General features: G+C 40.4%; 1 protein-coding gene across 1 annotated transcript in view; it reads right to left on the bottom strand.

Annotated features, from left to right (window-relative positions):
* The window catches only part of TTC28 (tetratricopeptide repeat domain 28), a 690,486-nt gene that overhangs the window by 128,166 nt on the left and 546,828 nt on the right, over positions 1-15,492 (bottom strand). The gene's annotated exons all lie outside the window — the stretch shown is intronic.

The raw sequence follows: 15,492 nt of genomic DNA, 5'->3' as shown, positions 1-15,492 counted from the left end.
CTAACGAACACTGGGGATGCCTGCTATGTAAGGATATAAGTCAGTACTAGGTGCTGGAGGTGTTCAGGCAAGGATTGTGAATTTAAAAATCCAATGAGGCCTTTTTTTATTCTATTTTTCTCTCTGTTGCTCAGATGAGTAATTTCTATGGTTCTATCTTCAAGTTCATTGATTCTTTCCTTTGTACTCTTCAATCTGCTGTTCGGCCCATCTGTTGAGCTTTTTGTTTCAGTTACTGTATTTTTTAGCTCTAAACTTTCCATCTGGTTCTTCTTTATACTTTCTATTTCTTTCCTGAGGCTGCCCATTTTTTCCCATTTGTTTCAATCATATTCATAATTGCTCTTCGAAGGGTTTTTATGATGTGTGCTTTAAAATCTTTTTCAGATAATTTGAACATCTGTGTCATCACAGTGTTAGCATCTATTGATTATCTTCTCATTAAATTTGAGATCTTCCTGGGTCTTGTATGGTAAGTGATTTTCAGTTGAAACTTGGATACTTTTGATATTATACTATAAGACTTTGGATTTTATTTAAAGGTTTTATCAGGTTTCCTCTCACACCACTCTGGTGAATGAAGCAGTGTTGGGGAAGGTGGTTGCTACCTTGTTACCTCTTGGGGGTGGAAGTCAGGTTCTCTACTTGGCTTCTGTTGAGGGAACTCACAACCAGGGAGCTCACCACTACGTCATTCTTTGGGTTTCAGGGTCTCTAGCTGGTCTGCCTTCTCCCTCTACCTTTCTAAGTCATCTTATGTTTGTTTTATATATTATGCCCAGGAGTTTTAGTTGTTCTTGGGGCGATAGAGAAGGTACTCCTTGTTTGCTGGATCAGGGTGGGAATTCAGGCTCCCCAATAGGCCTCTGCTGAGACTATCCTGGCTGAGAGGGGTAGGAACACCTAATTACTGCTCCCCACATGACTTCTACTGACACCATGGTTGGGGGTGGCCTTGTTACTGCTGAGAGATGGTAAAAGTCCTGACTCTCCAATAAGCCTCCAGAGAGGAGATAAGGGTGGCACCTCATTACTTCTGGGGAGGAGTCAAAGTCTAGGCACTTAATGTGCTCCCTACTGACACTGGGAGGGGGTTGGGGTAGAGAGAGTTGGCCTCATTATTGCTAATTGGTGATGAAAGTCCTTACTCTCCACTATGTCTCCTCTGATATACCCCAGGAAGGAGGGGGACAGATGCCTTGTTACCACCAGGTGGGGGTGAAAGTTCAGGCTCCCCATGTGATCTCTGCTATTATAGGGCTGAGGAGGCTCATTCCCACTTGGCAGAGGTGAAAGTCCCAGCTTTCTACTTGGCCTTCTCTGACACTACCCCAGAAGGTAGGTTAGAGTGCCTCATTATAGCTTAGCAAAGGTAAAGTTTAGGCTTACCACTCAGCCTTTGCTGATGGGGATGGGGGCATAGTTTTCTGTGCTGTCTGGCTTGAGTAGAGCAAATTGTCTCAAAGTTTTCTGTCCTACTAGACTGCCCTTTTTCTCCTTTAGCTACAAAACAAGCTTTTCCTGGTGATGCCAATTTCGTTCGTTTGTTTGTCTGTCTGAATTCATTGGTGTTTCCAGGTTGCTGATTTATCCAGTGTCCAAGCTGGGATATATGAGGCAAAAAGAAAACCCAGGGAACTCACTCCCATGTTGTGTCTTGTGTCCTGAGATTCCTGGATGGTCTTCCTTCTTCTCTCTACCTTTCTGAGTCTTCTTATGTTTGTTTTATACACAATATCTAGTTGTACTTAGCAGGAGGAATAGGAAAATATGTCTACTTCACCCTCCTAGAAGAGGAAGTTGGTGATGCAATCTTGAGCAAGTCACTTCACCTTTCTGATAAAGAACTGTTGTACTCAGTGCTTAACAAATGGAAAGCAACTCAGTACACGATGACTGAAGGGAATCAAATGAAATTGAAATGACTTAAAAAGGATATAGTTTCATGGTGCTTTGGGATAAAGAGAAATTACAAGTGAATCAGCTCATGTTACTCTGTGTGTATGTATGTTTAATTTCTATCATTAAACAACTATAACAAAAAATCTTCTCTTCTACAACTAAGAAAATGCTTATTTACATTATAAAACAGTTCTTTACAAAATATGTACAATGGCTTTTTTTTCTTTTTTTGAGACAGAATCTCGCTCTGTTGCCCTGGCTAGAGTGCCGTGGCCTCAGCCTAGCTCACAGCAACCTCAAACTGCTGGGCTTAAGCGATCCTCCTGCCTCAGCTTCCCAAGTAGCTGGGACTACAGGCATGTGCCACCATGCCCAGCTAATTTTTCTATATGTATTTTTAGTTGTCTGGCTAATTTCTTTCTATTTTTAGGAGACGGGGTCTCGCTCTTGTTCAGGCTGTACAACGGCTTATTAAATCCATTAATAAATTAAATTTCAAAAATTTTACCCACTAAACTATGTATAAAAATTTTACACACAGTTTTTGATAGGCTGAGTTGTTGAGGAGTAAAACCTTAGGGCTAAGAGGAGATCGGGAAGCCAAGTAAAGGAGAAATCCCATGGAGGGAGTGTGACAGGGCAGGGAGTTCAAGTAAATGAAGGAGAGGTCAACTGGTTTGACATTTAGAGGATCACTGGTGACTTTAGCAAAAGAAATTTAAAAGAGTGGTAGGGGAAGAAGCCACATTTCAGGTGGTTGAAAAGTAAATAGGTGTTGAGGAAGTGGAGCTTTGGAAAGGAGCACCTAAGGAGAAAGAGAGGGAGAAGGAAGGATGACGAGGTGAAACCAAATTGGAAAGTAAAGGGAAGAAAAATATTAATGTCATGAAATGTCTCATTTCAAATAAAAAGCGGTTTATTATATCTCAAACAAGAAGCAGTACAATTAATCAAAGTATGCACCTCAACTATCAACACAGTTTTGCCATCTTAACAGTAGCTTTTTTTATGCCAGCAATGAAGCAAGCTGGAGAGTGAGCGGCAATGAAATTGCAAAAGATGTTTTCCACAGCTTGTTGAGAACTGACTATTTTTCTTTGCAAGAAGTGATCCAAAGCCTGGAAGAAGTGGTAGTCAGTTGGCACAAGGTCTGGTGAATACAGAGTTTCCAAGTCCAGCTTCTGTAGTTTGAGCAGCGTTGTTTGTACAACATGTGGTCAAGGGTTGTCTTGCAAGAGGATTGGCCTGTCTCTACTGACTTCATCACAGACATCCTCATCATTTCATCCAATTGCTTGCAGCAGACATCCGCTGTAATCGACTGACCAGGTTTCATGAAGCTGTAGTGGATAATACCAGCGCTAGACCAACAACAGACACCATTACCTTTTCTGGGTGAATATTCAGTTTTGGACTGTATTTCAGCACTTCATCTTTATCCAATCATTGTGATGAATGCTTGTGATTGTCAAAAAGAATCCATTTTTCATCGCATGTAACAATATATTGTAGAAATGGTTCACCTTTATGTCATGACAGTAAAGAAAGACAAACTTCAAGATGATTTCTCTTCTGATGCCAGTTTAATTCATGTGGAACCTATCTATCCAGCTTCTTTATCTTGCTGATCTGTTTCAAATGGTCCAATATTGTTGGAATACTAACATCAAACCTTGCTGCTATTTCACACGTAGGTTGAGATGGATTCACTTCCACTACAGCTTTCAGTTCATCATTATCTACCTTGGTCTCTGGTCACCCATGTCACTCATTTTCAAGATTAAAATCACCAGAACAGAATGCCTCAAACCATTGACATACTGTGCATTCATTAGCCACATCCTTCCCAAACATTTGATATTTTGAGCTGTCTGTGCTGCATTGCTTCCACAATGGAACTCATATTCGAAAATAAGACAAATTTTTGACTTATCCATTGTTTCACAAAAACTGCTGTGGAAAAAAATGTGAAAGATAATCACAAGCCAAAATGTGCTTTGATAGACAGAGGATGTACCTTCACAATAAACATAAAACAAGAAGTGTCAAAGTGAAATGTCAGAAATATCAACTGTCAAACTTAGTACTTAAGGAAATCGGACATTTCATACTTAATAACCTTAATATAAGGAATTTACTACATCTGATGGCTTCTATTATTACTATTGTAATTTTTATTATATTAGGGGTCATTTCAAAAGAAAGATCAATAAACCTTAGAAAAAGAATGGATATGTAGAATAAATAAAAAAGGAAAGAATTCCAAAACTGATTACTTGTTTAACTATATCTAAGACTGATGTGAATATACTAGAAAGCAGTGCATCTCAAACTATACTGACAAAGGGTCAGTTTTAGGGATTTTTGCTTTTTACAATCCATTGTAGAATAATGCTGCTGTAAAATATAATAAAACACCACAGCAACATCCAGTTGCTATAAAGGTTTTGAGATGCTCACTCTTGATTTCTGTACTTATCTTGTCATGGACAGATAATAGTTCGTGAATTAGCACTGGCCCACCCTTAGATCAGCACTGTTCTCTAAAGCTGAGCTCAGGCTTCACAGACCTCAAATTCAAAACCTGACTTCTCAGCTGAGCTCCAGATGTACGGGGAAATGTCTAACATGAGGGCATTCCCCTTCTGTGCCCTTGCTTGTATTGGTTAGGGTAGACAAGGTTATGCTGCCACAAAGAATGTTCTAGTCTCAGAGGTTTAACATATCTATTTCTTGCTCACCCTGCATGTCCAAGGTGAATCAGCAGGAAGCTCTGTTCTGCACATCCATCACCTTGGTGGCTACGGCAGGCACACAGAGACTGGAAAACTGCACGTGCACTTTCCACGGCCTCACATTTTATTGGCCAGAAGCAGTAACACGTTCTTGTTGCGGAAGCTGGACAACCTGGGCATACCACTTAAATCATAAGCAACAAAGAGGAAGTTCTGCTGGAAAACAACTAGTAGGGAACTCATTTCTTCTTCTCACTCCTCCAGTGTGTTGAGCTAGGGGGAATGAAATGAGACAAGTGACTTTTATTTAACCAGTATTTTCTTGGCTGTTGCTGGCTTTTTGCCCCAAACTGACTGGCTACTGATGCTTCCTTTATGGCAGGCATCTAACTGCTAGCCTCACTTGTCTTATATCAGTTCTTTGGGGCTCCTATGGGGAGACCTACACATTGCACTATTCCCTGATGTGCTCTAACCCTCTCAGCCCATCCACAGAGTTCTACTCCACAGCCTCATGCTGCTGGGGCTTCCTCACACAGAGGCAGACCCTTTGAGAGGAGTTCTGGAGAGTTGTCTCAAGCCAACTTCTATGCCAGTTCACAGGAAATTCATGCGTTGCCAAATGAATTGCCAAATAAAAGAGTGCCAGTTCTCTGCTACTGACCATTCTCTCCACCTTTCCCCTCTCCCTTCTCATAAAGGCACAGGGAACAGACCAGAAAGTTCTCTACATAATCACACCTGTCTGGAGGATATGATGCCCACTCCTGCAAGAACCTCCGATGCTATGAGTAGTTCTCTTAGACGGCTCTGTTGGTTTGGAGGGGGGAATACCCATTCTGTCCTCCACAAAGATAGAGCTTGAGCATCCTCTCAACATGGTGGCTGACTTCCTCCAGAATAAGTGACCCAAGAGGGAGAGAGCCAGGCAGAAAGTGTATCCTTGTTATAACCTTGTCTCAGAAGTCACACAGCATCACTCCTGCCATAGTCTATTGATTAGAAAGCAGTCACTAAGTCTGGCCACATTCAAGGGAAGGAGAATTAGGCTCTACTTTTTGAAGGGAGGAGTGCCAAGGAATCTGTGGATATATTTTAAAACCACCACACTCCTTAAACACTCTCTAATGACTTTAATTCATTCTGTAGAATGAACTACAGTATTAACCAGCCAGAGTCTGAGGCAAACAAATGTCTGACACAGAAATCATTAGAATCTCGAGATTCCATGAAAAGCTGTTAGAACTCTTTGTTTTTATGAATCTTTAATAATGGGTAAAGGGATGTGCTGCTAGACTCATCTTTGGAAATGAGATCCAAAAATCTTCAAATGCTCCAATAAATCTCTGTCACAAATTTTAAAAAACACTGAGCAAATGTTTACAAGTATTTGCAAGAGGGGAGTTTTCATAACTGATAAAAGAGTTGAAAGTGTCAGATTCCCTATCTTTTCTCCTACCCAATATCACCATCAAGATGCCTACTCTGGCAGAAGCCCATCCCTCCATCTGCACGGATGATCAGAGCAAAAAACAGGCCAGGAATGTGTTGCTGTTCAGAATTGTAATGATACTGATTTGTCCAATGCAGCTCTGGCTTTAATAGTTTGGGAAAATCCTGAGGCTTATCAAGGCCAAACAACTTACCCATAGATAACCCCACAGGCAATATGGGAGAGACCCTGTGCCCCTGTGGGTCCGCAGCCTGAACTGTATTGTTAGGTGGCATTGCCTGTCTGAGACACCAAAATGTAACTCAATATGCAGGAAGGATCTGAGGGGGCTTCTATTCCATTAAAAGGAAATCAATATTGTTGAACTGAACTCAAAGGTACAAACAAAGAATAGAGGACAGTTCAAATGAACAGAGAATAACAATGACCACTAGTTCTCAAATATAGATACTTTGAAGTAAGACAAATATGAGCATGAACTTGTGAGGTTACAAATTTTCCTGTCTGTTAACTATTATGATTATAGAGCAACAGCTTTTATTCTGATTTTGGGGTAGGGGGAGATCTGGCACAGTTGAAGAGATTAAGGGAGATGGAGTGTAAACAAGCTACCAAAACAAACACATTTAATGAGTGCCTTCTGCAGGTCATACACTGTGCTAGAGGATGCATTCCACAGTCTCAGTAGGCCTGGAACCAAGCCTTCTAGAAGCTCACAGCCTAGATGGGAGGAGAAACATGGAAAGAAATGAGAATAACACATGAAACAACAGAAAACAAAACACAGTTATAAGAGAGAAGCAACTGCCTCGAGGACCTGGGGAGCTTCATTTTTGTAGTATATTCATAAATAGAGGAGATGATAGTAAGGAGGATAAATCCATAGTAACCAGGATAGACTGGCACTAATCACTGTTCGTGTTCTGATTAAGGACATTTTAATCAGGACTGCTTTTAGGAACCCTGAGCACTAGGCGAACAATTTGAAAACATGAAACTATTGAAAATTAAAGGGCTTTCTATTGCAAGAGGGAGGAAGAGAAGAGTAAGCCTAATACGAGGAAGGAAAACACTACAGAAACCTGTTTTCCTGGGCATGAGAAACATCAGGCTCCCACACTAGTCGGCCACGAACCAGCTCTGTGATTTAAATCCCTTCACTTGTCTGAGTTGAAGTTCTGCTTTGTTTTTCTGAACGTTAAGGGGACTGAATTATATGATCCTTACAGTCCCTCTCTAGCTCTAAAATTTATAATCCTAATAATGTTACAAGGACAATCTCTTTCCCCTCTTTGTACCACCTCTCTCTGCGCAGCTCCCATTGACTTCAGGAGGTCAAACTTCCTCTCTCCTCTCTACCAGCTTAACTCACACATGACTGGGATCGCAACACCAATTATAGTCACCTACATGGTTTCTGTAGAAAGATCTGCCAGATGTCATTAGCTCCCGGGGTAAAGAGGTTGGTCTTTCCCAGCAAAGTGGTCAAGAAACAACACTTGCTCATGGGCTTGTGTATAGGTACAGTCCTGACTGCCTGGGTGATCTTGGATGTGCAACTTCCTTGCCCATTAGGTTAAAAGGGTCTGCTCTGACACTCTGCAGGGTTGTTGTGAGGACAAAATGGAGTGACTCATAAGGCACTGTACAAATATAGAGTATCACAGTGATGACTATGGCAACCGAACACTCTGGATTCGGGGATCCTTCAGCTGGAAGTCTTGCCAAGACAGAGCTGTGTGCTGCATTGCTTCCTGAGAAGAAACCTGATATAAAACAGACACAGCCTTAAGGCTGATGTGCCTTTGAATCTCTCCCCAGAGCAGCTAGTGGCTGTAGTACTAATAAGGTCCCAGTAGACTTTTTCTTTAAAGAAGCTTTAAATGTTACTGGGAACTGACAGTAATGCTGTCCACATCAATCCCACCCTCTGGATTGAGATCACAGTCTCTGCTACACACCGCCTTAGAAACTCTGACTGCAGAACTTTTCTGTCACTTTCCACTTAGATCAACATTCATGCCACCCACCGTCCCATGTAGAGTTCCAAGAAGTTAAGATCTCTATCTGTTAAAATTGACCTCTAGACTCCCAAAAAGAGTTTCATGGGCCTGTGGGCATTTAACATAGTTAAGCTATCCATGGGCCTGGACTTTCCAGAAAAGGCCAACTTCATATAATCTTCTCAATAAAGGCAAAGATTAATTAAATGTATAACTATTAGCAAATATGATTAATTTTTATAACTCTCTTGGATATTTATTCATATAAATAAACCTGTAAATCAGGCCAGGCACAGTGGCTCATGCCTGTAATCCTAGCACTTCGGGAGGCCAAGGCAGAAAGATCATCTGAGGCCAGGAGTTCGAGACCATCCTGAGCAAGAACAAGACCCCATCTCTACAAAAAATAGAAAAATTAAGTGGGCGTGGTGGCACGAGCCTGTAGTCACAGCTACTCGAGAGCCTGAGGCAGGAGGATCACTTGAGCCCAAGAGTTTGAGGGTGCAATGAGCTATGATGATGCTACTGCACTCCAGCCCACGTGACAGAGACTCTGTCGCAATAGATAAATAAGTAAGTAAACCCACAAATCAGTAGTATTTTTTTTTTCAGATCAGATTCTTAAGACTTCATTTTTTACTTGGAAAATATGTAAACATTATAAATTCTGGGTTCACCAGCATGGTCATATAAAGGTGTATTTAACTTTTAAGTACAAAAGAAGAGGAGGAGGAGGAGGAGGAAGAGTAATAACATTAAACATCAAATACATTCATGAAAGTAAGTTTGATCAACTACACTTTAACAGACGATGAAACACATTCAGAGAGGCCCCACAGTGAGTAAATTACAATGCCAGGATTCGAACCCAAGCTTGGCTCACTCTGAGGCTCACTCTCTGCTTTGTTCAGGTATGTGCACAAATGTTACCTCCACACAGAGGCCTTTCTTGACCACACCACCTTAACTATCCCAGCCATCACCCTAACTCCCGCCTTCCTCTCCAGCAACTTGCTGTCCTTTTCCAACCCTCTATCCATCTTTGGTTTATTTCATAGAACTTATTTGTTTAAAGCCATGTCTCCTATAGTAGAATGTAAGCTAAGCAGGGATTTTGTTTTATTCACTGCTTTATCTCTGATGCCTAGAATAGTGCCTGAGACATGGTTGGTACTAAATAAAAGAATGAATAAAAGACCCTAAAATGCTTATATTTTTCATTACTTCTCACTAAAAGGGAATAGTAAGAAAGCAGATACACACATACATACACATTCTACTTCCTAATCCTATCCATAATCTGGGTGGTATGATCACAGAGAAGAGGTTCCAACTGGTTATAGAGATGACTCATTATTAATGTTTTTAGTAAGGGAAAAAAGTAGCTGTCTCCTGGACACCCTTACAACTGTAGCAATGTGCTCTTTTCCACACAATCTTTCCTTCCTATCAGCTCTTTTATAAGAATTAATATATAGGGCTCTTTTCATGAAGAGTCCAAGAATTTGGTCAGATGATTTTTGCCACGTGAAGGATAATTTAATACCAAAACAAACCTCCCAGATCCCTTAGACAGTTAATCCCACAACCACTAAACCTCTTCTGACTCACCAACAAAAGCCACATCAACACAGGGGCAAGAGATTCATTTATTACACCAAAAAAGTCTCTTCAGTACTTCTGAAATAACTGTAACTTTTGGTCATTTAAATGAGATTGCATTTTAAGCAGGGTCTACTTCCAGATCTTTCTGAAATAGCTGGAAGAAGTACCTAATAATAAAAATGCATTTCAGGCTGGCTGTGGTAGCTGCTCACACCTGTAATACTAGCACTTTGGGAGGACAAGATGAAGGATTGTTTCAGGCCAGGAGTTCGAGACCAGTTTAGGTAACATAGTAAGAGCACATCTCTATAAAAATTTTTTAAAAAATTAGCCAGGCATGGTGGTGTGTGCCTATAGTCCCAGTTACTCGGGAGGCTGAGGCAGGGGGATCACTTGAGCCCAGGAGTTTGAGGCTGTAGTGAGCTATGATAATGCCACTGCAATCTAGCCTGGGCAACAGAGCAAGACCCTATCTCAAAAAAAAATGCATTTTAAGGAAAAGACATTAAACAGATTATGAATCTTTTGGTTCATCAGGGTTTATGTGAGACTTAACATTCACTATTTCACCAGACGTTCTCCCTGGGTAGATAAAACTTTTTTAAAAAGTGATTCCTGGCTGGGTGCGGTGGCTCACGCCTGTAATCCTAGCTCTCTGGGAGGCCGAGGCGGGCAGATTGTTTGAGCTCGGGAGTTCGAAAGCAGCCTGAGCAAGAGCGAGACCCCATCTCTACTAAAATTAGAAAAAATTAGCCGGGCATGGTGGCACATGCCTGTAGTCCCAGCTACCCGGGAGGCTGAGGCAGGAGGATCGCTTGAGCCCAGGAGTTTGAGGTTGCTGTGAACTAGGATGACGTCACGGCACTCTAGCCCGGGCAACACAGTGAGACTCTGTCTCAAAAAAAAAAAAAAAAAATGATTCCTCCAAAGTACATTGTGAAGGCAGATACCTGCTTTATTCAGGCATGATAAGGACCCAATAAATGTTGGTTCAGCAGATCATGTGTATCTGTCACATAACAAATATTCTGAATTCTAAATCGCGAATCTAATATTCAATAATTCTGCCTAGAACAGAGGGGTAAACCATGTCTGTGGGAGGGGAAGAGTTAGGAGGAGTCTGTTCTTCTTCCTGATACCCATAAGCAGAATACTGTTGCACAGACCGGTTTTGTGTTTTTATAATTACCCAAATTCTCTTCTTTTGTCAGAATCCATTCTCAGTAACAGCTTGAGCAATGTAGCAATAGTGCTCTGAAATGACTTGTAAACCACAGACACAAATATTTGGGCCAAGAATGTGGAATCCATTGCTGTCACATTCCATTATTTCTGGTGGAGCAATTCACTAACATTTTGGAATCTAGATCATAAATTATGCAGAGCCTCAGCAAAAGAGCTGAGGACACAAACTGCTGTAATAAAACTCCTGTTACTGGAGCCATAAAAACAGAACAAAGGAATGGCAAAGAAGAAAAATCATGGTTGGACTTTTCTGACATGCCTTGCCCACCATTGTTAATGGTTTTACAAAATGAAAATGCAACATTTGGGAAACCATCAGACAGGCCAAAAATGAAACAATAGGCATACTGTCATTCATAAACATCACCACCATGAGAGTCCCCAGAATAAAATGAGCTTTTTGAAGAATGTCTGAATGTTGACATAAATTAAAGTGCCTAAAGGTACATACAAGCAAGCCACCTGTACATTTTTCATGACTCTCAAGGGGTGTGAAATGTCCCTCAACCATGGCACCTAGACAGTGGTCACATTCTCTGTTGGGATGTATCATAAATGTCAGAAGGAAAAAGAGATCTGTGTTACAAGTGAACTGGAACAAGTCACTTTTGCTCTCTGTGGAAACTGAGTTAATGGCAGAGCTGGGACTAAAACACACATCTCTTGACTCCCAACCCACTGAGTTTCATCTTGAAGCATGATGCCTCTGGCACGGTAGATGTTCAAAAACTATTTGATGGGCTGATGAATGGCAGTATGGATGGAGAGGTGAGTAAATGAGTAAATGAACAAATGAATGAACAAATAATAGAATCATTCCCCGTGATTCAACACTCATCGTCAGAAAAGGTCAAAGAGGAACACATAATTGAAATACTTCAGAAATAAAATAGAGAACTGAAAAGCCAGATGGACCATGCTTAACAATCATTCTAAAAAGCCATTATTAATGCTGCTATAAACATTGATGTACAAATATCTCTTTGAGTCCCTGGTTTCAATTCTTTTGGGTATATACCCAGAAGTAGATTTGTTGGATCATGTGTTAATTCTATGTTTAATTTTTTAAGGAAAAACTTTTCAAAAGGTGAAAACAACTCAGACATTCATCAAATATGTGTGTGTGTGTGTGTGTGTGTGTGTGTGTATATATATATATATATATATATAAATGAAATATTCTTCAGCCTGAAAAAGGAATGAAATTCTGATATGTGCTACAACATTGATGAACTTCGAAGACATGCTAAGTGAAATCAGCCAGACAAAAGGACAAATATTGTTTGATTCCACTTACATGATGTACCTAGAAATAGTCAAATTCACGGAGAGTGAAAGTAGAATGATGGTTACCAGGGGATGAGGAAGGGGTGAGTAAGTGCAATCAACTATGCTTAATGCCACTTAACTGTACATTTAAAAATGGTAAATTTTATGTTACATATATTTAACCACAATAAAAATTTAAAAATACCAAAACACCAAAATAAAAAGCCATTATTGATTCCAAGAATTCTTTCTTTTCAATTATTACATTGTATTGGGGAGCACTGGTGTATATATCTCAAAAGGAATAATGAGTGTGAAAACAAACATGGATGAACATGCTTCTTAAGAAAAACTGCGACTATTTGACAACCATTTAGTATGAACCCCTTTTTCAAGATGTACTGTATATAAAGGAGAACAGGGCAGGTCAAGTGGGGAGGGACCTAGGACAGAGAAAGACTAAAAGTCAGGCATGTACTTTACGAGCATATCCTTACTTCTGCAATTATTATGAACACATTTAGAAGAAAACAAACTGTTTTTCAAGATCATATAGAAGGTCTAAAAAGTTAAAACAGGAAAAAAGGGCTCTGCAAAAGTTAAAACCATATAAGGGAAGAAAGTTATTTTTTCTCCAGCACAGAAAGAAACTTTTCTTCTAGAGAATCTTATAGCACAAAAGGAACTAGCTCCAGTTATCCATCTAGGTCAGGAATCTTCAAATTTTTTACCAAAAAAAAAAAAAAGACTTTAAATTTCCCCAGACGCTTGACATCACTCAGAGGAGGAGGGAAAGGGAGAGAAAAAGAAGGAATAAGAGTCTAGTAGTGCCAGCAGTGCCCCCGGGGCAGGGGGAAGTCTCAGTCCGATTCCAGCTGCTGCTTCCTGAGCCTGTACCGTGTGCTGGGCACCACGCAAAGTGCTTCACGTACATCGTCTCATTTAATCTTCGCAGGAGCTACATCCTTCACTCCTACCTTGGAGATTCTATTCTTAACTCCATTTTACATTTTATACAACTTTTCCCTGGCCACACAGCTCATAAATGGCAGAGCTCCGATTCAAACCAGGGCCAGGCTGACACCAAGGCTCAGGTTTTTCTTTCTCAGCTGCCACAGTCTCCCTCCCCACTGAGAATCTCAGGAAGCATGGTTTTACCAGGCTTAATAGTGGAAGATGGTTTGGACATCTACCAGTTATACCTCAAGTTGTTTAAAGACATAAGCTGAGATCAGAGTTTCAAAAAATCTATGTTTACTGTTACAATACAACTGGCAGTTGTTGTCTTTCTTTGGTGAAAACATTCTAGAAAGCCAAAATTGCTGTGCTATGGTCATTCCTTATCCAAGTCTGCATTTTAATATCTAACTAATTGAGATGAGTGGAGACATCTGTAAGCTTATTGTAAAAGAGACAAATCTCTTGGTGTGTAATAACAGCAGTACCATTTACTCAGTGTTTTCTATATGCTAAGCATTACTCATCAATTTACACAGCGTCAAAGATTAACAAGCTAAGAGCTAAGCACTGGGAATACAAATGCATCAGATGGGGAGCCCATGGCTTCTCCAGGGTCTGACAACCTTAAAGGTGAGACACACAAGCATGCAGATCACTACAGGGGAGTGTGAAGGGTGTGTCCGCCGGTCAGACACGGAGCACTCTGAGGGTGCAGAAGAGGACTGATTTGGATTTGAAAAAGGTTCTTAGAGGAGGCCGTGTTTCCTCCCAACAATCCTATGAAGTTGAGATAGAACGAGGGTCAGAAAGGTTAAGCGACACAAAGGTGCACAGCTATGAACTGGGTTGAGCCCAAGTTTGCCTCACTTGGAAGCCACACTCTGGCCACCACTTCCTGTGGCCTCATAGGAAAATGATCTCCTTAAAGCCTCTGCCACATGATAAACTTTACTTCACAGGGAAAACGACGACGACAAAAAAAACCCACAATAAATTCTAGGTACTCGATAAGAGTCATATTAATATGATTCTAGTCAGTGAACCATTTTCACATTTACAGTCTCATTTGGGTCTAATAATCTTGTCAGAATCAAACAAATTATCATGGCTCCTTTTTTTTTTTTTTGCATATCAGAAAACTGAGGCCTAGGAAGGTGACTTGCCCAAGGTCACACAAAAAGTAAGACTCAGAGCTCATTTTGGGACCCTTGATTGTCTAATTCCCAGTCCAGCCATCTCTGCACCACTGAACATTACATAGAGCACCTGCTTGGGTTTCTCCTTGTTTGGTACCCAAGACTGATTGCCTTACTTCAAGATCACTAAATAGTCGAAGTGGAGTTAGCATCTGGGATGGGCTTCCCCCAGCCGATGTTTTGATTTGAATTATTTTATGGGTCTCTTTCATCTGAAATATCTCTTATCAGAAGGATATCAGCCAGTGATAACAGAGAGTCTGTTAGCAAGAGATGAAGATATCAAATAATAACATGTATTGCTGGCCACTGATAACCACCTCCAACTTTCAATGATCAAAGTATTGTGAAGAACAATAATCCACTTGCACCCCTAAATGCACTTAAATAAAAAATGAAAAAATATAAAGGAAAAATATATAGCTATTTTCATTTTCAGAAGGAAAAATATTATAATAAAAGAATATGTTTCTTAAATCATCAAAAAAATACTGTGAAGAATAAAAAATGTTATGTATTTTAGTACCATCTTTATCTTTCTTTTAGCATTTAGGGTTTTTTTGTTTGTTTTGTTTTTGAGACAGGGTCTCATTCTGTCACCCAATCTAGAGTACAGTGGCATTACCACAGCTCACTGCAACCTCAAACTCCTGGGCGCAAGCGATCCTCCTGCCTCAGCCTCCTGAGTAGCTGGGACTACAGGCACGTGCCACCATGCCCAGCTAATTTTTCTATTTTTTTGTAGAGATGGGGTCTCATTCTTCCTTGGGCTGGTCTCGAACTCCTGGCCTCAGCCTCTCTCAAAGTGCTAGGATTACAAGTGTGACCCACCACACCCAGCCTAGCATTTAGTTTTGTGTTAAAAAATGATATACTCAATTTTTCCCCATTCAAGATGATATTGGCAGTGGATTTGTCATAGATGGACTTGATAATTTTAAGGAATGAGCCATCTGTGCCTATTTTGATGAGAGTTTTTATCATAAAGATGTGTTGGACTTTGTCAAATGCTTTTTCTGCATCTATCGAAAGAATCATTTGGTCTTTGTTCTTGCTTTTATTTATGTGGCGAATTGCATTTATAGATTTGCGTATGTTAAACCAGCCTTGCATCCCTGGAATAA

The sequence above is a fragment of the Propithecus coquereli genome, unplaced genomic scaffold (assembly GCF_000956105.1).
Source record: "Propithecus coquereli isolate 6110/MARCELLA unplaced genomic scaffold, Pcoq_1.0 Scaffold206, whole genome shotgun sequence".
Taxonomy (NCBI): Eukaryota; Metazoa; Chordata; class Mammalia; order Primates; family Indriidae; genus Propithecus; species Propithecus coquereli.
Note: the sequence above shows the minus strand (reverse complement) of the source record. Positions and strands in the feature narration are given on the sequence as shown.